The sequence below is a fragment of the Larimichthys crocea genome, chromosome X, assembly GCF_000972845.2.
Source record: "Larimichthys crocea isolate SSNF chromosome X, L_crocea_2.0, whole genome shotgun sequence".
NCBI lineage: Eukaryota > Metazoa > Chordata > Actinopteri > Sciaenidae > Larimichthys > Larimichthys crocea.
Genome location: NC_040020.1, coordinates 34,390,432 through 34,405,651, shown reverse-complemented (window position 1 = coordinate 34,405,651; position 15,220 = coordinate 34,390,432).

Below are 15,220 nucleotides of genomic sequence, written 5' to 3'. Positions count from 1 at the left end.
GGAGACTACGCAATCAGGTTTTAGACTGTCTGTGGGAGGTCATCGGGACTACCATCCAGGTTTTACAGTCTGACGAAGAGCCAGGTTTAGACTGTTGTGGGGCGTAAGAGACTAACAGTTTTGACTTGTTGGCGTCATGGAGACTACGTCCAGTTTTAGACAGATGCTCAGCTCACAGAGACGAGTGTCAAATATTTTAGACAGTACCTGTGGGTGGTAGTAGGTATTTCTTGGGAGGGTGATGCGTATGTTTGAAGAAGTTGCCGGCGCGCTAACCAGCCGGTCCTTAGTTGTATAAAAAATTTAAATATATAAACAAGGTTCAGTAACCAGTATCAAGTAAAGATTACTTGGAGAGCTCCTGGCGAAATGAAAGACTCTCCCGAACTATAAGGGCAAGCTTATATATACCATGGGGAGACCAGCATCAGAAAAACACAATGTTTTAGTAAATCTTGTGTCATAAAAGCGCACAGAGAATGAGAGAGCCCCTCTCCCTGGGATGCCCACAACAAAGGCCTAGGTGTCGTACAGGCCCGAGAAAGTGGAAGGACCCTCTCCCAGTGTCTCCACATGGCCCTGGTGTCTAAAAGGCCCAAGAAAGGGGGAGATCCTCTCCCAGGACAGGATACCCAACAAATGGCCTTTGATCTCTGGACCTGATCTCTTCCTCAACCTTGTAAATGGAGATAGACACAGGAAAAAACACCATTTGGGACCCGAAGTACCTTTCTATCTAAATTACCCCAAAAGTCCAGATGACTTAAGATTACAGCTACTGTGACAAAACAAGTATCTTCATGTAAACCATATGTAGTCAAAAATACTATTTAGTAGGGAACTATGCATCTATGCTCAGAAACACCTCATATCCCCCTTCGGGACTACGTAGAGTCCCGATAACAAAATATACTGGTACAATGCTAACCCCTCACAGAATAATCTTAACCATAAAGTATTTTAAGGAGTGTGAAAGGCGAAAAACCTGCTGGCAGCCATCTTTCCGAAACATCCGTCCATCAATCTAGACAGGAAAATTCTTTCACGGCCCCCTCGCCTCAGGCGGCCACATATAGTACTCCAATCCAATAATTTTACTCATTATATATTGATATCACTTAAAGCAAATACATATGGTACAGATTAACATTCAGATTAACATCATATACATGTATTCTGTTCCATTTCCGTTCTTCTTGTCACTCATCGGGCCACAGTTCCTCCACAGTGTTGATTAAAGCATAGTTGATTTCCAAGTTGTGATGATGTTTACTCTGGACATTCTCACAATGTCCTTGTCCAGAGTCCAGGTTATTTGTCCTTTGCGATTGTTCTTATTGGTGTCTCTGAATCCTCTCTAACAGCTTGGGATCCTTGAATCATCGACCACCCTCATGGCGGTCCTCCCCCCACTGTTTTGTTCTGAGGGAAACAGAAAACACCAACCAGTATCTTTGCAGAAATAACACATATCATTTGAAAACATCGATACAATTTCTATACCCAATATAACGTTCCTGCAAACATATGAATTGCATTGACTACTACCCCTCTTTAACCCCAATCACTACCGTACCCCTACTAAATAGAAATAAATGTTACAAACATATAAGTAATTATACATGAAGAAATGATTTTCAAAAACCCATGAATTTTCACACACATTCCTTGACTCTGCGGGTGATAAACAGCACCAAGACACTGTCTTATTCACAATTTGTTACAAGATTCAATTTTACTGTTTTGTCAACGAACTCTTTAATCCATTATCTGAGGATATCCAAACTGGAAGCCCCCACCTGCTTAAACCTTCTACAAAAACTTGGCAAAACTTGGCAAATGACTGAGCATCCCTCTGCTTAGTTGGACAAGCTTCAGGCCAATTGAAAATCGGTTCACAACAACCAAACTACCTCTATCTTACCATTATCTGGTCTGATCTTATCAACAAATTCCACAACTAGCCACACATAGGACTCCTGGGAGTCGGACTGCGACCAGGTGGAACCATCACCCCCCTTAGAACATTATATTCCAAACAGATTGTGCATCTGCCTATGACATAGTGAATCCGTGTAAGTAGACATGGTGCCCAGAATCCATAATCGTTCATAATCTTCTTCCTAACTTCCCCCCTTGCCACATAAGCAACCCATGTGCCTCCTGAATCATTAGCCCCTAACAGATCTGGAGGAGCTACTATCAGTCCTCATGATTCCTCCAAAGACCCGTAGAATCCTGGGTGGTCTGATGGGCCCAAAATACTCCTCTGAATTCCATCTAAGGCTTCCCCTGTCCTAATGCACTCACGGGCAAGATGACCAAACTGTCCACAGTTATAACATCCTTCAGAAGACTGCTGAAGATATGGACTAAATCTTTCTCCTCTTCCTCTCCAAATTTGCTTTTGACCAATACCTGGCTGTGGATATGCCACTATAGGAACCACTGAAGTTGGCTGAGGTGCTTGTGGCAAACCCTGATTTAATGACAAAGGCTGACTCAACTGAGGCTGCTCTGTATGACTATGGCCTGTTTCTTTTCCTTGTTCTTATTGTCCACTAATTGTATCTGTAACCCACTTATAGTAGATACACTGAATGACTAGGTTCGAAAAGAGCTCAATTACCATGGACCTGAACAGCCGAACCATGAACAACACAACCCACGAAGTGAATTGCAAAAGTTACTCTTTTAGTGAGTACTGCACAAGAAAAGTTTACAAACATTTATATAAACAACAATAGAAAAATAATAACAAAATAAAATGGCGCCTTTAAAATAATGAGTCTCGTTTTTCTTAGTACCGGTACTGGTTATGTTTGTATTCAATCCAAATGTTCCTCTAATAGGGTGATCAGAGTCACGTGCTAACTCTTTTGGCATGTAGCAATCCCGCCAACCAGGTTGGCCCTACCACCGGTTGGAGTTAACAACGAAGAATCAATCCAGCTTCTTTAGGATCCTGGGGAGGCTCGCCATCTATGAATCACAGAATAATCCTGAATCACTCCATCCAGGGCTCTGGATCCTCTCACAGACTGGATGTTCCTATGGAGACTAGGGGTCTCCAAAAGACCTGACCTGTTTAATTTAATAAACAGGACCTTTAAGTAAACAATCTAATAGTTGTACAACAATAACACTAAAGTATAATGGCAATGTTATCTTTAACATTCTGGCCTTGCATTACACTAAAGCTCAATAACTTCAAATCTAGGAATCAAGTGTTCTTTCATGAATCATTGGATAATAATTCAAAACAATATCAGAAATTGTGATTTAAATCATGAGCAAAATATATTCATTCATTCACCGTAATGAGTTTCTGTAATAAGGATCATGAAATTAACCCTTAACTCACAACTGAAAGAAGTGAATTCCTTCCCACTACAATTTGCATTTGTAAAATAAACTTATTCCCCTCTTTAACTCAGTATTAGAAACATAAATCTCAAAACATTCCCTTTAACCACACATATTGACAAAATGGCCGATCAAATTGTACTTTGTGCTACCTGCAGTAACATGTACCAACATAAACACAAGATTAATCAACTAATAAATGCTCATTTTAGTGTGTTAAGTGCACAGCTAAGGTGCCGAGCGCTCACATTACAACAAGCTTAATGCAACAGTTCACCACACAATATCTCCATATAGCCAATCCGTTCAGCATATGAGTAGCAGCAGCTAACAGATATCAAAAGCACCGAAAATGACGCTCTCACCGATGCACTTTTTTCCAGTGCTGAGCACCGTCGGGGACTCTCAGCTCTCACAAGATGGAAGACGGTTTTCCCGTGTAACCGCTTGAGCACAGTGCTAAACTGTAAACAAAAAACTAGTTGAAGCCACATTAACTTAATTGATTTGCGGTAGTTTTACTACAATCAATATCTTACCGCTTTTGTTCAGCGAAATGCTGCCTTCTGCTGTCGCGGCCAGAGTCAAAAGGAAGTGCAAAAGTGCTGCGTACAAACTTGCCTCCTATCCAATAAGCGGAACGTGCACGCTAATTGGCTGCTAAGAGGCTACCTGCCTTTAGTTTGGTTAGATGCGGTGAACCTGAGTGCTACCTTCAAGTGCGGTTGTAACGTGTTGCTTTCAAGTGCAACTCAGAAAAACATGTTGCTTTCAAGTGCAACTCGGAAAACATTAAATATATGAAACAACTTATAAAACAACTTATAAAACAACAATTTCAGGCTAAACTTAAGATTTAGTTACCCAAGTGTCACACCTGGGTTACACCCTCCCCTCCTTACATAACATGAGTCCCTTCATGTTCCCCTTTCAAGGACTAATTACTTTCAAAGGTTTCGACAAGAGCTTGGTTAAAGCCTTCCACTATGTTTTGAACAAAAGAGATAAAGGGATTCCCAAGTTGAGGGTATGTGAACTTCCCTGGTGCTTTTCTGACACGCTCTGACCTCCGTGGAGGTTCAACTGTTTCCTCATGGTTGCTATTTTTTGTTTCAACAGCAGGATTTGTACTACTAATAGTGGCTGGTTGGAGGGCGTCTCGTTGGGATTCACTTTGAGAGACAGGTGGGTTGGCTATGGGAACACATTCCTTGGCTCTTTCAGTTTCTTCAGTAAGTAGAGTTCCTCCACTCGTCTCCAGTTGCTCTGTTAGTTCTCCTGTCCCTGTTTCAGCTTCAATTGCAATGTTTTCTTTTTCCATTTCATTAGCATCCTTCTCTTCCTCCATGCCATTTTCAGGTTCATGGTCAAAAAGCAAGTTCCCTTCAGTTTCGAGCTCAACGGATCCTTTTTCCACAGATTCTCCTTCCACAGGCTCTTTTTCTACAAGTTCTATTTCCACAGGCTCCAGTTCAGGTAAGTTGCCAGTTCCAAAAGGTGTGTCAATTCCAGCAGTTGTGTCAATTCCAGTAAGTGTGTCAATTTCAAAAGATGTCTCCTTCTGTGACTCAGATATGTTTGAGGCTTCAGAAGGTCTTGTCTCAGTAATTTCAACTGAATGAAAACATAGCTCATTTTCCTCTTCATCCTCGGATGATGAAGGCAGTTCATTGACTTGCTTTGATGTCTGTCTCGTTCTGGGCCTACGGGTTGATTTTGGCTGAACCATTTCCTCTGCCGGTTCGGAAAGAAACCCACACGGTAATAGAAGGTCACGATGTAATGTACGTAAGGGACCATCTTGGCCTTCAGGGCACACTGTATAGACAGGTAATTCTCCAGCCCTCTTCTGCACTACATAAACTGTCGGTTCCCATCGGTCAGCTAATTTGTGCTTGCTGCGAAGGCGGAGATTCCGCACAAGGACTCTGTCTCCTGTTTCAAGTGTGGCCTCTCTCACTCTGGCATCAAATCTTTTCTTGTTTTTGTCAGCGACTTTCTTTGAATTTTCGATAGCAAGCTGGTAGCTTTCCTTCAAGTGACTCTTTAGACTTTTCACATATTGCGAATGCGAAGTAGACGAACTGTCTTTAACTGGTAACCCAAACGCGATGTCAATAGGCAACCTAGGTTGGCGTCCGAACATGAGTTCGTAGGGTGAAAACCCTGTGACGTCATTCTTTGTACAATTGTATGCATGCGCAAGGGGTTTTACATGTTCACGCCACCTTGTCTTCTCCTTAACCTGCTGAGTTCCCAGCATGCTTAGTAATGTACGATTAAAGCGTTCCACTGGGTTTCCCCTAGGATGATACGGACTTGTTCTCACTTTACGAATGCCGGCTAAAGCACAGAGCTCTTTAATGGTCTGCGACTCAAAATCACGTCCCTGGTCACTGTGGAGGCGTTCTGGGAACCCATAATGACTGAGGAACTGCTCCCACAAACATTTGGCGACTGTGCTGGCTTTCTGATCCTTTGTTGGTATAGCAACAGCATATTTTGTAAAGTGATCCGTTATAACTAGGATGTCTTTGGTGTTATGACTATCCGGTTCCAATGACAAAAAGTCCATACAAACCAGTTCCAACGGCCTACTGGTTTGGATATTGACAAGCGGTGCAGCCTTTTCTGGCTGACTTTTCCTCCTTACACATCTCTCACACTGTTTGACCTTTGTCTCAATATCAAATGCCATCCCTGGCCAATAGAACCGGGACCTAGCCAGCTCAAGGGTACGTTCAACTCCCATGTGCCCCATTTCATCGTGAAGACTGGTGAGCACGGATGGCTTTAGTACATTCGGTAGGGCGAGCTGATAGACTGATTGATTGTCACACTGCCTTCTTCTGTATAATAGGCCATCCTTTAGTTCAAGACGGCTCATCTCTCTGAAAACCAGCCGGCTTTCAGGTGATTCAGACTTTAGACTGGCAGGTGCAAGTTTTCCTGACTCAAGCAGCTCAATGACTTGGCTGATGACGGGATCTGTTCTTTGCAGTTTGGCTAGTTCATCTTTACTGTACCTGGGAACTGTGAGCAGACCGTCTTGGACTCCCTCCTCCTCAAACTCAGCAGGAATGGCTTCCGGGTGGATAGCGAGGGACTCTACGAGGCAAGGGGAGGGTAAGTCTTCCTCCACATATCTGATAATGTGACTCTGACACGCTGCTTTAACAGCTTCTGTGGGACAGAAGGAATTGCCCTCTGATCTGAGATGGTGAGAAGTGAAGGTGTGAATCCTTTGGCTTTCCACTTTAGACTGATCGTCGTTGACCAACTCTCCGTGAGGCCTCCTCGACAACGCGTCAGCATCTTGATTCTGCTTTCCGGCTCGGTATGTGATGTCAAAGGTAAAGGTGGATAACTCGGCTAACCAGCGATAGCTGGCAGCATCCAGCTTGGCAGTAGTGAGTATGTACCTCAGCGGGTTATTATCTGTGACTACTGTAAAGGTGTTGCCATAGAGGTAATCATGGAATTTGTCGGTGATAGCCCACTTGAGGGCTAAAAATTCCAACTTGTGTGCAGGGTATTTAGCCTCACTACACGACAAGCCTCTACTTGCGTAGGCGATAACACGAGTTTGTCCATCCTGAACTTGATATAATGCAGCGCCAAGCCCAGTCGTGCTGGCATCTGTATGGACGACGTATGGCAGCTTGGTGTTAGCATATCCTAACACCGGAGCAGATGTGAGCTTGTCGATAATTTCCTCAAAAGCTTGTTGGCAAGCGGGAGTCCATCTCTCAGCAAATGGCTCCTTGGGGTGGAAATATTTGCTGTCGACTTTTGTCCGCTTGCGCCCTTTTTGAGTTGGTGGATAACCAGCAGTCAAACTGTTTAAGGGCTTCACGATCCTGGCATAATCTTGCACAAATCTCCGGTAATACCCGGAGAACCCAAGAAAAGACTTGAGCTCCTTCAGGTTTCTAGGCAACGGCCAGGTCTTAAGGGCCTTGACTTTCTCTGGATCGGTTTCAATGCCGTCTCTAGACACGATGTGCCCCAAGTAACGCACTGACGTTTGAAAAAACTGGCACTTCTCTGGCGACAACTTGAGGCCGTGTTCTCTCAGCCGGTTTAAAACTTTTAGCAAGCGAGCTTCATGCTCCTCCAAGGAGTCGGAAAAGACAATTATGTCATCAAGGAAAACTAGTGCTTCGCGAAGATGGATGTCGCCCATACACTTCTCCATCAGGCGCTGAAAAGTGGATGGTGCGTTTGTTATTCCTTGTGGCATCCGGTTCCATTCATAAAATCCTAAAGGGCAGACGAAAGCAGTTTTTTGCTTGTCGCTCTCCTCCATTTCAATCTGGTAGTAGCCGGATTTCAAATCCATCACCGTAAACCACTGAGCCCCAGCAAGCGCAGAAAATGATTCCTCCAGGTTAGGTAACGCGTATGCGTCCCTGATGGTCTGGAGGTTCAACTTTCTGTAATCCACGCACAGTCTGATGTCACCATTCTTCTTTCTGACAACGACAATAGGTGACGAGAAAGGGGACTCAGATTCGCGAATGACTCCAGCTTTAAGGAGGGTTTGGAGATGGCGACGCACGGCTTCGTAGTCTTGTGGATGGATAGGGCGTGATCTCTGCTTGAAAGGTGTGTCATCTTTCATTTTGATATGATGCTTTACCTTTGTTGCATGCCCGAAATCAAGCTCATGTTGAGCAAAAACATCAGCGTAGTTACTTAACTCCTGCGTTATCTTTACTTTCCAATCCTCAGGAACTGGAGAGTCATCAAAGTTAAACTTCAGCTTTGGACTTGCATCTAGTTCTTGCTGAGAAGAGATGCAGGCTGTATACTGTGGCTTGTCAGACTGAGAAGATTCTTCGTTTAGGTAAGTCAGTTCTTTGTCAGGATCTGCATCATGCACAAGCTCATGAGCGACGGTTAGTTCAGCAACAACACAGTTAGTGGACAGCATTATGTCATGGTCTGATTCGTTTCTCAATATTACAGGTACTTTGTAAGGAGCCTGCTTTGGTATTGTGATGAGACAACGATCTATGAATATTCCACCAGGTAGGTTTGAGAGAGATGATTCTTCAAGCAATGCCCATTCTTCACTGCATACTGCTCTAGCACCTACAAAGCCTTGTAGAAGGACTTTTTGGCCCGCTGGAATGACTTCAGGTGTACTGCCTCTGAGTCTGACATGGCCAAGTGTGCCGCTGGAGTATTGCTGGTGTCGGGTTTGCAGAGCTTTTAGTACCTGGGCATAACCACAGAGTTTAGCGGTTTGCAAAGTGTCATCATCACAGTACTCCTCATAGAGAGGGTCAAGGGTGTTTGTGCCAATGAGTACTTGTATACTGCTATTTGAGCGATTATCTGGCACTACCAAGGCTAAGGTTTGCACCTCGGGTTCTGCGGCTATGAACTCTTTAGGGAACTTCATGCTTATCTCTACATAGCCATTATAAGGCACAGGCTGGCCATTTGCTCCATCCACCTCGAGTATATTGTTCACAGGCTCAATTGTGCATCCTGACAAGTATTTATCATAGAATGATTGAGATACGGTTGTAACCTGAGAGCCTGTATCAATCAAACAATTACTCTCCACTCCACTAACTGCTACACTGGCAGTGCATTTACATCCAACAAGTCTTTTAAGAATCTTTTTAGGTCCACCAACTTGCTGCCCTTTTAACGTTGCTCTGAGTTTGGTGTTTTGCTTTTGGTTGGGATTTTTCTCTTTGTCCATTGTGTCTTGCTTTTGTTTGGGACTTTTCTCTTTGTCGGTTCCTATCAGTCCCTCCATAGGAGCCATTACGAGTTTAAAGTGCTATCAGAGGTGTTCTCCTTATCCCAAGCCTTTTGCTTTTCTTTTAGTTCTTCCTTTTTAGCTTCCACCAGCGTTCGGTTTGGGGGACTGCTACAGCTGGTAGCAATATGGCCATCTTCCCCACATCTAAAACAATACCATGGTCTGGGCCTTGGTGTCGTTTGCTGGGCTAGTGAGTCCCTCTGGCTATTAGGCTGGCTTTGACTTGGCTTAGCTTTCTGCATCTTTGTCATTTTAGGTCTAACAGATTTGTCTCCCTTGACAGCAGAAAGAGCTGCAATTTGAGCTTGCATGCTAGTTATCTGTTTCTGTATCTGCTCTATGAGTGAAGGCATTCTGTCATCTTGGGTTTGCATATCAAAATCATTCACCTCACTTGTACACACAGCTTGTACGCTAGCTTGAGCTTTAGCCTTAGGAAGTCCTAAGTGGTGCTTCATTCGACTGACCTTAGCTGCTTGCTTGTTCTCCTCAGTACGCAACATTAGCAGAAATTCTGAGAAGGTTGGAGGAGTACTCTGCCTCTGCTCAAGCTGGAGTGTTGCAATGAGTGTGTCGTTCCAGCACCCTCGACAGAATTGTTTGAGTAGTTGTTTGTCTGCGTCACGGGTGCTTACAGCTTTCTTTTTCACAACCTCATTCAGATATGTCTGCAGCCTGTGGAGATAGGCAGATGGCCTTTCCCCTGAATTTTGGTGAGTATTGAGAAATTTAGCAAACAACTCATCACCATCCTCTACCGTAGCATATGCTGAATCAAGCAAGTCTAGGTGAGCACGAGGAGTGGCTCTGAGACCTAAAGACTTCACTACATTAGCAGCGGGGGGTAAAAGGCTGTCAACCATTTTCCTCAGTAACTGTGGTTGAGAGACAGTGGAATCATTCAAGTAGAATTCGACACTAGATCGCCAAGTATCATAGTCGACCTCATGGTTGGGAAAAGGAACCCGTCCTGAGAAGGTCCTCAATTTAACATGCGAATGAAGCTGAGCTGCAATCTCTGTGCTCTTCACAACATGTTCCACCACTACTCGCTGTACTTCGGGTGTGCTGAGATGATCGGGAGGCAAACTGAAACTGCGTATGGTTTCTGCTACACCAGGTGAACCCATTGGAGCTGTAGTTTGAGTGAGAGGCTGCCCTTCAGGGGATGGCAGCTTTAATTCACTAAGAAAAGGGGACTGTCCAGTATGAGTCAGTGTAAGGTGGGATTCAGCTCTGGCAGTCTGAGAAGGAGTCATTGCAATTTCCGTTGATAGTTGGATAGTAGGCTCCTGAACTGCCTCAACCTCTGCCACTGGGGCCTCTTCTGCAAAAGATTTAGTTATTCTACTCAACTCCTCATGCAAAATGTCCTCAAATGGCTTCCCGCTCATTTTAGCTATGCTCTTGAGCTCAGACAGAAAAGTATGAGTAGTTGCAGTTCCTGTCGTACTGCTGTAAACACTAGCCAGTGCCTTTACATGGTAAATAATCGAAGGGTTCGCAGAACTGGTCCTATGCAATGGTAAGATAGGCTCAAGTGCTTGTATTGCTACACCTGATTCAAACTCAACAATGGTTTGACCGTTAAATTCTGACTGTTCATCATCAATATCTATTGTGCGACGTATTTTTCCATACTGTTTGAGATAGTCACCTAGTTCATCGTCTGTGGAGGTACTAGACAACCCACTGACTATAAGGGAGTTAGGAACTTTTATACTCTCCCTGTCAACAATCTCCATTTCAAAAGGTGTACCATGAATCAGGATTAAGGGCTATATAGTTCAAAGTATATTCTTGTTTTTGCAATCAAATGTGATGTTCATGTATGGCTATAGTGGTCCATTCACAGAGCTCCTGGCTGGCTCGCCAAGTTTTTCTCCTTGTAACCCACTTATAGTAGATACACTGAATGACTAGGTTCGAAAAGAGCTCAATTACCATGGACCTGAACAGCCGAACCATGAACAACACCAACCACGAAGTGAATTGCAAAAGTTACTCTTTTAGTGAGTACTGCACAAGAAAAGTTTACAACATTTATATAAACAACAATATGAAAAATAATAAACAAAATAAAATGGCGCCTTTAAAATAATGAGTCTCGTTTTTCTTAGTACCGGTACTGTTATGTTTGTATTCAATCCAAATGTTCCTCTAATAGGGTGATCAGAGTCACGTGCTAACTCTTTTGGCATGTAGCAATCCCGCCAACCAGGTTGGCCCTACCACCGGTTGGAGTTAACAACGAAGAATCAATCCAGCTTCTTTAGGATCCTGGGGAGGCTCGCCATCTATGAATCACAGAATAATCCTGAATCACTCCATCCAGGGCTCTGGATCCTCTCCAACAGACTGGATGTTCCTATGGAGACTAGGGGTCTCCAAAAGACCCGACCTGTTTAATTTAATAAACAGAACCTTTAAGTAAACAATCTAATAGTTGTACAACAATAACACAAAGTAAATGGCAATGTTATCTTTAACATTCTGGCCTGCATTAACACTAAAGCTCAATAACTTCAAATCTAGGAATCAAGTGTTCTTTCATGAATCATTGGATAATAATTCAAAACAATATCAGAAATTGTGATTTAAATCATGAGCAAAATATATTCATCATTCACCGTAATGAGTTCTCTGTAATAAGGATCATGAAATTAACCCTTAACTCACAACTGAAAGAAGTGAATTCCTTCCCACTACAATTTGCATTTGTAAAATAAACTTATTCCCCTCTTTAACTCAGTTTAGAAACATAAATCTCAAAACATTCCTTTAACCACACATATTGACAAAATGGCCCGATCAAATTGTACTTTGTGCTACCTGCAGTAACATGTCAAACATAAACACAAGATTAATCACTAATAAATGCTCATTTTAGTGTGTTAAGTGCACAGCAAGGTGCCGAGCGCCACATTACAACAAGCTTAATGCAACAGTTCACCACACAATATCTCCATATAGCCAATCCGTTCAGCATATGAGTAGCAGCAGCAACAGATATCAAAAGCACCGAAATGACGCTCTCACCAGATGCACTTTTTTCCAGTGCTGAGCACCGTCGGGGACTCTCAGCTCTCACAAGATGGAAGACGGTTCCCGTGTAACCGCTTGAGCAACATTGCTAAACTGTAAACAAAAACTAGTTGAAGCCACATTAACTTAATTGATTTGCGGTAGTTTTAACTACAATCATATCTTACCGCTTTTGTTCAGCGAAATGCTGCCTTCGGCTGTCCGCGCCAGAGTCAAAAGGAAGTGCAAAAGTGCTGCGACAAACTTGCCTCCTACCAAAGCGGAACGTGCACGCTAATTGGCTGCTAAGAGGCTACCTGCCTTTAGTTTGGTTAGATGCGATGAACCTGAGTGCTACCTTCAAGTGCGGTTGTAACGTGTTGCTTTCAAGTGCAACTCAGAAAAACATGTTGCTTTCAAGTGCAACTCGGAAAACATTAAATATATGAAACAACAGGCTAAACTTAAGATTTAGTTACCCAAGTGTCACACCTGGGTTACATATCTGATTAAGTTGTCTCAGAGTTTCCTGATCTTGCTCCCTCTGTCAGCATGCCTCCTCTCCTATATAGCTCTACTTGATGGGCTATATGATCCGTGAAAACACCTTAGTCATGCTCCCTAATCCAACTACTTTCTGCCATTTGCTCCTCACGGTGGAGCAGTCCCTTCTGTGTTTTTCCTCTCAGGATTGACTGTTCATCTTGTTTAGGTTCGGGAGTAAAGGTATTCCCTGGCCAGGGTTGGTCAATCTCCGGCCAACGGTGGGGGACCATTTTATGAGAGTTCGTGAGACCTCTTTTATAAATGGGTTAATTCTTTTGAACTATGGCAAGGGGCGTGATTCCTTAGCAGTTTTACTATTCTTTTTTGCATTTTAGCTGCTTTATAGTTTACTTTTTGTACGGTAAACAAATTAAAAACAACCAATCAATCAACAAATTAATCAATCAATCAAATCAATCAATTGAAATTAATCAAATCAATCAAACTATCAATAAATCAATTTAATCAACTAACTAATCAATCAATTCAAATCAACAAACTACAATGAATCAATTTAAATCAACTAATTAAACAATCAATCAAACAAGCAATGAATTAAATCATTCAACTATTCAACAATTAACCAACTAGTCATCAATTTTATCACATTACTCACTAACAAGTTACTCAAATATCAATTATTTAAACCGATCAATTCATGAAACAATTAGCGTTGTGTGAGGCTAAAATGACTTAATTAGATGTATCACTATTTTTCTCGCCACAGTCAATGAACCCAAATAACATGTGCCAACTCCCAAGGAACTTCAAGGTAAAATAGCGCTCTACTGACAACAAAGCAAGCATCCAAACTCACAGCTCTCACTTCAGTTCTTAAAAGAATCTCAAAAACCCAATCATACAAACAAGTCGCACTGATACACCAAACAGCAGGAAATGCACAAAACAACAAAGCAGCACAGTTGCAATCCACAATATAACACTTAACTGGTCAGTCTGTTGCCAAGCCTTTCAAAATAGCACACACAAGCAGGATAATGCTCTTCTCCACTCCAAGCTATAAAGATTTGATCACATACACTATGTTCAAAACCAGCAGTATGGGCAAGAGTTCGTGAACAAAAACAGCACTGGCTCTGTGCAGTGGTCCCCGCGCTGGATTCTCATTCTCCATTCATGGTTTCTCTCTTAAGGTATACATTAATTCTCTCCACCTCTTATTATATTTTATACTAATTTCCGGAAGTCATACACACTTATTAACTGGTTTCATCTTATAGGAAACGTTCCTTTTACAGCTCATTAGATTTTACACACGGCCTAAAAAAAGCGCCCCTCATAGATTTGTAAAAAGGTATTTAAACGGCTAAGAATAGCCATTCCTAAAGATAACGTCCTTCCGAAAAAAAAAAAAAAAAAAAAAAAAAAAAAAAAAATATATATATATATATAGATATATATATATATAATATAGATAATATCATAAGCTAATCCTAATAATATAGCAATAGTTAATGTTTATTAATCAAATATAATACTTAACAACAAGAGGAAGAATGACCATGAGTTTTAAACTAAGTGGTCCATACTCCACAAACACACACACACACACTAAAGACCACAATTACAGTTCGAAGCGCTGACGTCCCTCTGTCTCCTTCAACCGAGACAGAGAAACAGAGAAAGGCAAAGAGAGGGAGGGGGGAATCCTTCTACGCCTGCAATATATTTACCTTTTAAATCAAAAAAATCCCCACTATAACAAAAAAACACAAAAACAAATCACAATTAACGATCTATGCTAAAGACAACCTATTTGAGCAAATGCTCTACAAACCGCGTCATTTTCTTTAATCTAAATTTAATGCTACCTTATGAAGTGCAGAATTCGCAAAACTACAATCAGTCCGTGGTCTCGTCACCCCACCGGCAGAGCGTCGTCTATCGACAAAATATTTTCCGCATACACTCCCAGTTTATTCTTCAATAACCGACTGAACATCACCTAGTGAACTGTCACAGGTTTTTGGCCGGTCCCTAAAACCACAACTCCCAGAGGGTGTGTATCAAATTCGCGTTTTCCTTAAATCCGTTTTCCTGGACGAATTTTACATCGCTAACTTTCACGTCGCTGCAGGTAATCCCGCAGAGTTTCCAAACTCCGATGCTAGACGGTTACTTTTGTGAGGCTTCTTTGCTTTAGACACCAATACTACTCTAAGGATTAACAATTAAGTCTAGCTCTACCAGCACTCCCCCTACTGCCTGTGCACGCCGACAGTAACACGACGGGAGTAAGCCAAATGTTAAAACGAAACTTCCCCAAAACAGCAACCAGCACAACACACATCCACCCACACAGGACCAGTTTTGCGGTGGCGAACCAACACGCCAGACGACAGCGACAGTCAAACGTCCACCCCCCAACAGCAGAACGCAAGGCTCACCTGGGATGAGAGGAGAAATCAAGCCGCGTCCAGCTGCATCCCGGCCGCAAACACGATCCTGTTCGGACGCCACTCTGTAGTGTATTTTCGGTGG